At 35.1% G+C, this 9,366-nt stretch overlaps 1 long non-coding RNA gene across 1 annotated transcript; it reads right to left on the bottom strand.

Moving 5' to 3' along the window:
* Positions 1-274: 274 nt before the first annotated feature.
* LOC136815933 (uncharacterized) lies at positions 275-8,874 on the bottom strand. Its single transcript, XR_010847781.1, has 3 exons — positions 8,807-8,874; positions 543-659; positions 275-370 (listed from the first exon to the last, which is right to left on the bottom strand). It is a non-coding gene; the product is annotated as an uncharacterized lncRNA (long non-coding RNA).
* Between the last annotated feature and the right edge of the window lie 492 nt (positions 8,875-9,366).

Below are 9,366 nucleotides of genomic sequence, written 5' to 3'. Positions count from 1 at the left end.
CAACGAGACTGTTGACGCCACGGCTGACAACGACAATATCTTTGAGACGTCAGGTAATTACGAACCAACTGATAATACGGTTACTGATCACGAGGACTGTAATAAATTGACCTTCACTGACAATGATGACAGCATTAACATGACAGAGAAGATAGACGCGATAACTAGAAACGTTGACGATTCACTTGACATCGCAGCCATCATCCACCGACCGACACATTTGAAATCCACGCCACAGAACACACGAGAAGTTTTAACAAATTTGGGTTCGATCATACCATCATCCGGTTCGATGCTGAGTGGGGTCATCCAGGCATATAACGAATCGAGGACTGGACAAGACCACTGCGAGGGTGATGACTTCAAATCCCTGAAAATGGAAGTATTTGCTTTAAAGATCGAAAATAGCGAATTAAAAGAAGAAGTCATCTCTCTCAAAAATGTTGTAGCAAACATGAACACTGAAATTATGTCTCAACTAAAAGACATAAAGACTGCTATTGAACGCAACCCACTAATCTTCACTGGTGAGGACACCTTACCTGCAATCTCCGTTGACGATTTGCAAATGAATCTGGAAAGCAGGCCCCCAAAACAAACAAAAGATGTCGGCAAGATGGCAACCGCAGGATTGAAGATGTTGGTTGATAATTTTCATCCTGAAGAATTAAAAACATGTAATTTAAAGGGCTGGCATGGATTTGAAAAACTCAATCCTGATAAGGTGGCAGAGATTTACAATAAGTTAAAACACGATTTTGATCTAGAACAGGATTATGACATGTGTCGACACGTTTTTTTGAGTCAAAAATACAGGAAAAATTAAAAAAATATAGAAAAAAGATTTAAGTATTTGTAAATAGTTTTTTATTTATATAAATTTTTTTATTTTTTAATTAGATTTTTCTAGGATTTCTATGTCTAGCAGAAAGCTTTAGACCTGTTCAAATAAGGCAGATTAAATATTTTGGGGGAACTTATTTCGTCTAATCTAAAAATTTGAAACTGGTAGCAGGAATAAACTGCAATTATGATTTAACTGGTTAATTTTTGCCTAAAATTGGGTGCTTTTGACTATAAGTGCCTTTTAGATTCTGAATTTTAGCTTCAATCAATAACTTCTACTTTGAGAAAGTTATAGCTAACAAGGATAAATATGCATTACAATTATACGTACAGGACAGATTTTTTTTCCATTTTTTACAACATTTCATAGTTGTGTTATGTTCTTTAATTAGAATATCATGTTCTTCAGGGGGGGGTACATGTTCAGTGTAGTGACCCATGGCCGGTGGGGTGGTGGTTTTTCAAAGTTATTTCCATTTAGTACATGGTAGTAAAAAGGGTGGTCCCCTAAAAAAATCCCAGAAAAAATTACTACCATGTACTAATTTGGGTGGTACCAAAGTAAACTTTAATTTCAAAGCATAGTACAATGTAGTATATTCAGCTAGATTTGATCAAACCAAATCGAAAAACTGCCAGTTGTATTATGGTACTACACTGTACTGCATGTGCCATAACTAAAATCTTTTTTTCTTCTTTTTTTTATCTGTTTATTTTTCTCTTTCTTTCTTTTTGTTATGTTTAGAAATTTCAATTTCGAATGTTTGAAATATTCGAATTTCGAATGTTTGAAATATTCGAATTTCGAATGTTTGAAATATTCGAATTTCGAATGTTTACATAAATCGGTTTCATTTTGGAGAAAGAAAAGCTAACGATTGTATCAGAACATTTATTGAAAGAAAGAATGTTCAACATTTAATATTTTTGATTCGATTTGTTCTCCAATAAAAATGAATCTGAATTTTTATTTAGGAAATGGTTGCAAAATAAAAATAAACAAGTCAGTCAACACCCATCATGATCCATCCAAGACTGTATAATCTAGAATTTTTCTGTTTTACAGTGTTAAAAATAATATATAGAATGGAAAATGTAAAATGTCCAAATTGTGACCGAGAAAAAGGGAGTCTTAACTCCAAGAATTGGGAAAGGCATGTATCTAGCTGTCAAGTCAAGTCATGTCAGGATGTCAAGTCAGGACGCAAAAGAAAGAACAAAGACATTCGAGACATGTTTAAAAAATTAGCTAAACCTAATGATTTTGAAGACATGGAAGATGATATTGACTTCACTTTTCTTTTATCAAAAGAAACTAATGATGCTGATGACATAAAGGAATTGGTGGATGATTTAGTAGATGAGGTTTGCAAAAACACCTTGACAACAATTGACACTATAGAGCTCAAAGATGATCATGACCAATGTTCTGGAATTTCCCCAAAGTTACTTGATATTTACTGTGACCTGCCAGGTGGCTTTTTGAGGAAAAATGGAATTGTTATTGAAAATGATTCTTTGCATAGCATTTCCTGTGCCAAAAATGGTTATCACTCGTCACAAGGCATGTCGCAATGGTGCCAAAATTTGAAAACGAGTAAAACTCTTACGAGCATACTTGACAGAGGACTTAAAAAGTATACCGAAGACGAATCATTGAAAGCGACCAACTTAGAATGATAAGTAAATGACCAACTAAGTGATAAAGTTCGATTGAGTCAAAGCAAAAACCGTGAAATGCGCTTACAACTAATGAACAAAAGCTTTAAGAACTCAAAACTTTGCGCCACAATCCAATTGCACGAAAGATTTTTGGTGCTTATCTCCGAGAATAACGTCACTCGATTAAATCAATTGGTTAGTCAAGCATTGAAAAGTAACCGATCAATCATCCATATTATAGACAGAGTTCTTGCTGCCATTGATGGAATTTACCGACCGAACCCAACTAAGGAAGACAAAGACCTAGCGTACTTGACCTTAAAGTTTGGTGGACCAAGCCTTCTTGCCATTTTATATAGAGCTGGTAAGCTTCCAAGTGTTTCAACTGCTTATAAGATAAATAAGCAATGTCCTCCTATAGAGTCGTCAATCAAAAGCTCAGTAAACAAATGTTTTGAATCCAATATCTCCACATCAGAGGTGGGGAAGTCAAGTATGTCATTAAAGATGGATGAGTCATTTACGACACCTGCCTTAGCTTACAATTCAAAAGACAATGGAGATTACGGTCTATGCTACCAGCACGGGTCAACAGTAAAAACCTCATTGGACGATTTTATTGATTGTGAAAACATTCAGAACTTAGTTGAAAAAGGTAGCATTCATATCCCTAAAGATTGTCTAGCCATCGGGCTAACTTCTCTAAACGAGGATACCCCTTTGCAGCCATTGATTCTTTGGCCATCGTGCTCGAAAAAAGATTTTGATGGAACAATAAATCTAATCGAATTAATTAACAGAAAATTGAAAGGAGAAACTGTATTTCCTCTAGTCAACTTTTGTACGGATGGGGATCCAACACGAAGGAGGGCAATAAATAGTCTGATGACAGAAAAAGCTGAAGACTTTCCATGGCCTTTGAAATATTCCAATTGAGCCAAAAGGGACAAAAAAGACTAAAAAATAATTTTTTGAATTATTTTATTTTATCTATATTCATTTGTTCGAATCTGTTTGAATGTGCAGTATGATTTTGAATAAGAAAGGATCCATGACAAGGATTAAGAATTGCTATGAGGAATTATTTCGTGAAATTCGATTTTTTTCAGGTACCATCATGTGAGTGAATTACCCTTGATTGATTACCACGTCGGTCCGGATGGCATGACAGTTAATTTTGACCCAAAACATATGGCGAAAAGAGTTTGGCGTGCTGTGATATCAGGTAACATGATCATCAATGATGTTGCTATTACGAAAAATCTACTGAAAGAGTTTCTGAAAGGTAACAAGTACAACGTTACTGATACACACCTTTACCCAAAAGACAAACAAAACGTTGAATCTGCTACGAGATTTCTTTTGGCATTTATAGAAATGTCAAGTCAAGCAGACCTTCCATACAACATGGTACCGATCAGAAGCGAAATAAACATGCTTGGGTTAATTTTTGAGGGTTTATTATCGTTTTATGTCTATGTATACCAATCGCTTCCTGACCAACTGAAATGCATGTCAACTGCTTCCTATTTGCTTTTTTTCCTTTACCGCGAGTACAAAACAAAACTCATCCCATCACAGCTGTACCACGACATCATAGCTTCATTTACTGACGCACTTTTTTGTTGTGCGAAGTCGAAGCAGAATACACCTGATCATCCATTGTTTTTGATTAAGGATGGTAGCGACCAATTGGAAAGATTTTTTGGGAACATTAGAATGAGATTTAAAGGTTCTAACTATAACGTTCTCGAAATGATCAATGCTGCTCGATCAATGGTTGAATGTGACAAAATTCTCTTGATCGACCATCCTCAATGGGGGCAAAAGAATCGTGCTCAAAGAAGGCTCGCCCTTGATTATTCGAGCGTTTCCAACTGGGATCGTAACAAGCTCATTGCGAAAGATTTGAAAATCAAAGTGGCATGGAGATCTGGTTATTATAAAGCCATATCACATCTTTCAACTGATGACGTTGAGGAAATGGAAAAGTTGAATGACTTAGAAACAGTAACTCTGAGGTGTCCTATTAAAAAAGGTACACCTGTAGGCGTCACACTCACTAATTCAGATTCGGATGACGAAGAAGATTGGAGTGCTGAAGTTTCTGAAACCGTGGAGGAAGAGATCAACATTCAACAGGAGGATCCAAATTTCAGTGAACTTATCACTTCTCCAGGTGACAAGGCTGAACCATTTTTTATGATTGATGACAAAAAGGTTTATAAAGCTACATGCCTTAAGGCAATCTCAGAGTCAAAAACCCTGTCTAAAGATCGCTTACGTCGAGTCAAAGGTATGTCGCAAAGTGATGTTCGCCAACACAAATCTTCACATGAAGACTCGCTGATGATCATTGGTGACCCAATGCTTGTTGCAAGGGTAGAAGAGTCCCCTTTTCTTGCAAATGTAATCAACATCTCCAAAGGAAACAAACCCTTCAAGGAAATCGACTGCTCATCGACTATTGCTGATTATGAGTTCACCCTCCAGAAAGTTGACTGTCATGAAATAGATAACCGACTTTATTGGACTGGAAAAGTTGTGGGAGAATCATTTAAAGCCTCAGGATCACAGGCTATGCCTATCAAGCCAATTATCGATATTAATCCCCCACAAGGTTATACCAAATTCTACTTTGATATAAATCTTCTTAGAGATATTGGAGTGCATCTGGAACTCCAAGAACCAAATGAATCTGATCAACCCCCAACAGCAAGCCATTCATCTTGAACTACTTCAGTCATTCAGAAACGCTGCATTCATTGTAGAAAGTGGGTTCCACTCTCTGACCTGAGGGCCCATATTGGAAGGCATATTATCAAAAAGGATTTGTTAGGCAGCAGAGTTTGTGGTTTCTGTGGACGAGAAACATGTAAGGTGAGTTTAACCTCATCTTCCAGAACTGCCAATAAAGTAACATCATTTGTAGCACTGAAGATGATTTTTAATCGAAAAGCTTTTGCTCAATTTTAAAAACATTGTTGTTTTTCTTTAAATTTACTTTTGGAATGGCAAAATTTCAAAGAAAAAATGCCAATAAAGTGTATTATAAAATTGTAGAATGCGATTGTTCATGTTATTTTGACTATGGAAGATCTAAAAAGTTTCACAAAAGTAATAATCCATGCACGAATCGCCTACTAAAATGTCCTGTTCAGGGCTGCCTTTCTGATGTATGGCTGTATAACTTCCAATGCCATTTTGATGAAAAACATGTTGAGACAGATATTCCTGCAGAATGTATTATAGACCCCAAAGAGATTAATTTTCATTTGAGATGAGCATTTGTGAGGATTTATTTTTTATACAGTATATCTTATTGAAGGTAGTAAAGTTTATGCGTTTTCATTTATCATTAGTTTATTGATAGTTGTTGATTTATTCAAAGTTTATTGTTGATTCTATGGTCTGCTACAGCTCTCAATTTTAAATTCATCAAGTTTATGGGATTTTGTCATAGAACTGCAAGAATAAGTTATCTCTTTTGTTAGTTATTCTTTCTGTTCTGCGTTTTCTTTGTTCATTATTTGCTTTAAAGGTAAAAAGTATTGGACTTTTTTAAACTTAGCTACCGTAAGGCCAGGAAAAATTGAAGCTAAAGCCTGTTTTGTCTTATACTTTAGTCACATGTTAGTCATTTTTTATTGTTGATATTAGTTATACCAGGTTATATAATTAGTTATTCTATTTTAAGGTCTCTTTTTTCATGATCCTTTTTCTGGCATTGGTCCAGATTGGTCAGTCAAATTAGAAAGCCTTATGAAAAAATGGGTTGTGTTTGTTGGTATTTTAAATCTGTTTTTCTGCCCTCGTCCGCCTTATCAAAAATAATGAAGTTATAAACATGAATGACGATTTCCTAATCCCAGATTTACTTCCTCATTGGATTTTTTTTGAGGTTAGATGTAACTCTGACATTCAAGTTTCAAATCAATTATTCTAAAGAGATCTAGATCTCATTGTTAAGTTTGTTTTAGATTTTTTCAAGGTTTTTTCACAGTTCTGCATAGTTTATTCTACTGCTAGGATTTTGGAACATTTGTTAGATTCATTCTGATTTGTTATAATGTATAGTTTTGGTCCAACCTATCCTTTTTGTTGGCATAATGTGAGTTAATCCTATTAGAAAGCCTTAAAAAGGATTCTTGCGTTTGTTGTTATTTTGCAACCTTTTTTTGCACTCTCATGCCTTAAACACGAATGATTTTCTTATCCCAGATTTACTTCTTCACAGAATTATTTTTTGGAATCAAATAGATGTAATTCTGAAATTCATTAAGAAGTTTCTAATCAATTAGTCTAGAGAGGTCTAAATCTCATTGTTAACCAGTTTATCTCATTTTTTAAAGTTTTTTCACAGGTTCACACTTGTAGTCTAGTATATTTTAGATTTCTAACCATTTTTTGGAGCATTTCTTATATTTATATGTTCCATAAAATTCAGTATTGAGGTTTTGAGTTATGGTCTATTAATAATATGCCTGGAACCTGCTGGAACAGTCTTTGGTCTAATATTTTGGAGTGAAATCAAGTGAAATGTGAAAATAGTTTTTTTAATCTTTTTAGTAGCAAAATCTTTTTAGTTATTAATACTAAATCTAAGTTTGCTTATAAATGAAAACTAACTTTTTTCCTATTGCTGTGTTAAGTTTCTGTAAGCTGCCTACCAGGCCACTTTCTTCTGATCTTAAACTAAGCAATGCCCATTCTATGTAACTCAAAAAAACTCTATATTGATATAACGAAACTTCTTTCAAACTCTGTTCATTGCTTAGTAAATTGCCTGGCAAGGGAGTTGCACCCCAACTTACAATAACTTACTATTCTTTTTGATCCTCCTCAATTCCCCTTATACTTTAGAAAAAAATCTTTCAGTTTTCTGTTTTCACTTTTCAATAAGTTTAACAAGGTTCAAGGAGCCAGCGAAAGCTTCACTGTATCAATTTTTAGAAAAAAATCATTGTTTGTATCAATTGCTGTATTTGTTATTGCTTTTCAGTACTTTTCAAAAGAACCAGAAATAATTGTTAATTGTGTTAAAATAAAGACAAAGTAAATGGTACAGGTGTAGTTAGTTTCCTACAGCGTATTAAAAGGGTGTTGTAAAGATTTAAAATAGATGATGGTAGCAACTACAGGGTATTAAAAGGGTGGTATGAGGATTGGAATGGGTGGTGATAGCTACTACAGGTTACTAAAAGGGTGGTATAGAGATTTATATGGGCGGTGATATCTATTACAAGGTACTAAAGGGTGGTATAAGGATTCGAATTGGTGGTGATAGCTACTACATGGTAGTAAAAGGGGTGGTCCCCTAAAAAAATCCCAGAAAAAACTAGTACCATGTACTAAAAAAGGGTGGTGGTCCCAGATTTTTCAAAAATTACCGAAAATCAGGTTATTACTCCATGTACCCCCCCCCTGTGTTCTTGTTGAAATAATTTTTTTAAGTTTGTTCTGCAGGAAAAACAATTCTATTATTGTCACACAGCTTTGATTCACATTTCTTGTCTATATCAATCAAATGAATTCATTTTGTGACATTTCGATTTACGGTTGCAAAAGCTGGTTTGAGGTCAGGAATTTCAAAAAGTGGCTTTTACGAAGTATTTAGTTGCACTGGGCAGTTCCAGAAAAATATCATTAACCCCTGTGGACAACAAGGTTTTTTAGATTTATTTTTCACTTGGAAATCTTGAGAAATTTGAAAAAAGTTTTGGAAAATCCAGGATTTTTTTCCCATTACTTAGTGCATATGTATCAGAAAATCCATAAAATTTGCTTTATTTTCTCGTAAAATCCTGAAAATGTTACTCAAAAGAAAAATGCTACGGAAAATCCATGTCGTCCATGATTGTCCCTCTATGATAAGTTAGTATGGCCCCTTCCAAAAAGAAAAGCACATTTAATCCAGTGTAAGATTGTTAATGTTTTGATGTTAATTGAAATAGTGCCAAAACTTGTAGAGCTATGATTCGTTAGTCTGAATATTTTGAATCAATGATCCGCAAAGGTTCCAAAAGCAGCTGCTGAGACTTTCCTCTAAACACTCAGGTAAAATCCAGAGGTCGCCTTAAAAGACTCTGTTCATAAAATCCAGGAGCACATACTAAGGAAAAACACATACAATTTTCCAGCGGACAATCTGTTAAAAAAATCCAGGAGCTATACTTGTGAAAAACACAACCAGATGTCAGATTTTTCAGGAGAAAAGGACCTCGAGAAGGTGGCTGCTCTTAACGTTCATTCAAATTGCAAACCATTAAATCGAAAAGAGAAGTTGATTTCAACTTACTTTGAGCTAAAAACATTATGTCCAGGATTTTCTATCTGCTGTCGATGGCACACACTTCCTGAGAAGAAACTGAATGGCAAAGGAACAAACAAAACGTGGGTTCGTGTTTGAGGTCCGAGGGAAAATGGGTTGAGCATTATTCGATTTTAAATACTTTACAGAACGAAAATTCCACTAAGTTTTTTATTGATATAGATATTGAAAAAGTGCTATTTCTGAAAAAATATCAGCAAACCAATATTTTTTAATGTTTCAATATTGGTAACAATTTGATAGAAAATATTCTTTGAAATGTCAGAATAGTAGAACTAGAAACAGCAAATATGTTCTGCACTTTATTAGCAACATCCATTACATCATCTTTGTTTTGAATTTTCGGCTCCCGTAGATCGGCCAGGTCCGGTCCAGTCCGGCCTGGTCCGGTCCAAATCGACCAGGTCCGATCTATTACATGGGCCGAACCTAGGATTTTAGTTTACGTTTCGCTTGGACCGTTCCAGTCCGATCGGGACCGGACCTGGCCGAACTGGACCGGACCTGGCCGATCTAGGCCGAACTTG

This window comes from Clytia hemisphaerica, unplaced genomic scaffold (assembly GCF_902728285.1).
Source record: "Clytia hemisphaerica strain Z4C2 unplaced genomic scaffold, Clytia hemisphaerica genome assembly, whole genome shotgun sequence".
NCBI classification, from domain to species: Eukaryota; Metazoa; Cnidaria; class Hydrozoa; order Leptothecata; family Clytiidae; genus Clytia; species Clytia hemisphaerica.
Note: the sequence above shows the minus strand (reverse complement) of the source record. Positions and strands in the feature narration are given on the sequence as shown.